Source organism: Manis javanica, chromosome 9 (genome assembly GCF_040802235.1).
Source record: "Manis javanica isolate MJ-LG chromosome 9, MJ_LKY, whole genome shotgun sequence".
Classification (NCBI taxonomy): domain Eukaryota; kingdom Metazoa; phylum Chordata; class Mammalia; order Pholidota; family Manidae; genus Manis; species Manis javanica.
In genome coordinates, this window is record NC_133164.1 from 81,171,506 (window position 1) to 81,174,310 (window position 2,805).

Consider the following 2,805-nt stretch of genomic DNA (forward strand, 5'->3'; position numbering starts at 1 on the left):
AAGAGACTGTTAATGGAATAGAAATCGGATAACAGGAATACAGAGAAGCTGAGGCAGAGGGAGACAAAAGGATCTCTAGAAATGAAAGAATATTAACAGAAATGTGTGACCAATCCAAATGGAACAATATTTGTATTACAGGGGTACCAGAAAAGAAGAGAGGAAAAGGGATAGAAAGTGTCTTTGAAGAAATAATTGCTGAAAACATCCCCAATCTGGGGAAGGAAAAAGTCTCTCAGATCATGGAAGTTCACAGATCTCCCAACACAAGGGCCTCAAGGAGGACAACAGCAAGACATATAATAATAAAATGGCAAAGATCAGAGACAAGGACAGGGTATTTAAAGCAGCCAGAGTGCTTGCTTTGGTAGCACATACACTAAAATTGGAATGATATAGAGAAGATTATCATGGTCCCTGAGCAAGGGTGACACATAAATTTGTGAAGTTTTCCATATTGTTTTTTAAAAAAAGAAAATATGGAACGCTTCACAAAAAAAAAAGCAGCCAGGGATAGAAAAAAGATCACCTACGAAGGAAAACCCATCAGGCTATCATCAGATTTCTCAACAGAAACTTTACAGGCCAGAAGGGAATGGCATGATATATTCAATGCAATGAAACAGAAGGGCCTTGAATCAAGAATACTGTATCCTGCAAGATTATCATTTGAATTTGTAGGAGGGATAAAACAATTCCCTGATAAGGAAAAGTTGAGGGAATTTACCTCCAACAAACCATCTCTACAGCGTACTTTAAAGGGACTGCTCTAGATGGAAGTACTCCTAAGGCTAAATAGTTGTCACCAAAGAAAAATAAAGACACAGCAAAGGAAGTAGACCAACTAAATAGTAACTAAATGCAAAATAAAATCAGCTATCCACAAAGTCAGTCAAGAGAAACACAAAGAGTACAGAATAAAACACCTAACGTATAAAGAGTGGAGGAGGAAAGAAAATAAGGGAAGGAAAGAATCATCACACTGTGTTTGCAATAGCTTAATAAGTGACTAAAGTTAGATGGTTAGATAGTAAAGAAGCTACCCTTGAACATTTGGTAACCATGAATCCAAAGCCTGCAAAGGCAATAAGTACATATCTATGGATAATCATCCTAAATGTAGATGGACTGAATGAACCAATTAAAATACCCAGAATTACATAATGTATAAATAAACCAAGATCCATCTATATGCTGCCTACCAGAGACTCACCTCAAACCCAAAGACATACAAAGACTAAAAGTGAATGGATGGAAAAAGATATTTCATGCAAACCATAGGGAGAAAAAAGCAGGTGTTCCAGTACCTGTATCAGACACAATAGACTTCAAAACAAAGAAAGTAACAAGAAACAAAGAAGGACATTACAGAATGATAAAGGGTTCAACCCAACAAAAGGATATAACCATTATAAATATCTATGCACCCAACACAGAAGCACCGACATATGTGAAACAAATACTAACAGAATTAAAGGAGGAAATAGAATTCAATGCATTCATTTTAGGAGACTTCAACACACCACTCACTCTGAAGGACAAATCAAGCAGACAGAAAATAATTAAGGACACAGAGGCACTGAACAACATTAAAACAGATGGATCTAGCAGACTTCTATAGAGCATGCCACCCAAAAGCAGCAGGATACACATTCTTCTCAAGTGCACATGGAACACTTTCCAGAATAAACCACATACTAGGTGACAAAGAGCTTCAGTATATTGAAAGAGATTGAAATTCTACCAAACAACTTCTCACATCACAAAGGTATAAAACTAGAAATAAAATTGTAGAAAGAAAACAAAAAGGCTCACAACACATGGAGGTTTAACAACATCCTCCTAAATAATCAATGGATCAATAACCAAATAAAAACAGAGATCAAGAAAAATATGGTGGCAAATGAAAACAACAGCACAACACCCCAAATTCTGTAGGATGGAGCAAAGGCAGTTCTAAGAGAAAAGTATATAGCAATCCAGGCCTATTTAAAGAAGGAAGAACAATCGCAAATGAATACTCTAAATTCATTATTGGGGAAATGACAGCCTCTTCAACAGCTCATATTGGCAAAACTGGACAGATACATGTAAGAGAATGAAACTGGATTATTGTCTAAATCCAGACACAAAAGTAAACTCAAAATGGATCAAACACCTGAATATCAGTTATGAAACCATAAAACTCTTAGAAAAACACATAAGCAAAAATCTTCTGGACATAAACATGAGCAACTTCTTCATGAACATATCTCCCCAGGCAAGGGAAACAAAAGTAAAAATAAACAAGTGGGATTAAATCAAACTAAAAAGCTTCTGTACAGCAAAGGGCACCATCAGTAGGACAAAAAGGTATCCTACAGTAGGGGAGAATATATTCATAAATGACATACCTGATAAGGTATTGACATTTAATATATACAAAGAGTTCACACACCTCAACAAAACAAAAAAAGCAAATAAGCCAATTAAAAAAGGGCAGAGGACCTGAACAGATACTTCTCCAAAGAAGAAATTCAGATGGCCAACAGGTACAGGAAAAGATGCTCCACCGCTAATCATCAGAGAGATGCAAATTAAAACCACAATGACATATCACTTCACACCACTAAGGATAGCCACAATCCAAAAGACAAACAACAACAAATGTTGGTGAGAATATGGAGAGAGGGGAACCCTCCTACATACCTGGTGGGAATGTAAATTAGTTCAACCACTGTGGAAAGCAGTATGGAGGTTCCTCAAAAAACTCAAAATAGAAATACCATTTGTCCCAGGAATTCCACTCCCAGGAATTTACCCTAA

General features: G+C 36.5%; 1 non-coding gene across 1 annotated transcript; it reads left to right on the forward strand.

The window, feature by feature from the left end:
* The first annotated feature begins 355 nt into the window (after positions 1–355).
* Positions 356–462, forward strand: LOC118972492 (U6 spliceosomal RNA). Its single transcript, XR_005061509.2, has one exon. It is a non-coding gene; the product is annotated as a U6 spliceosomal RNA (small nuclear RNA).
* Positions 463–2,805: the final 2,343 nt, after the last annotated feature.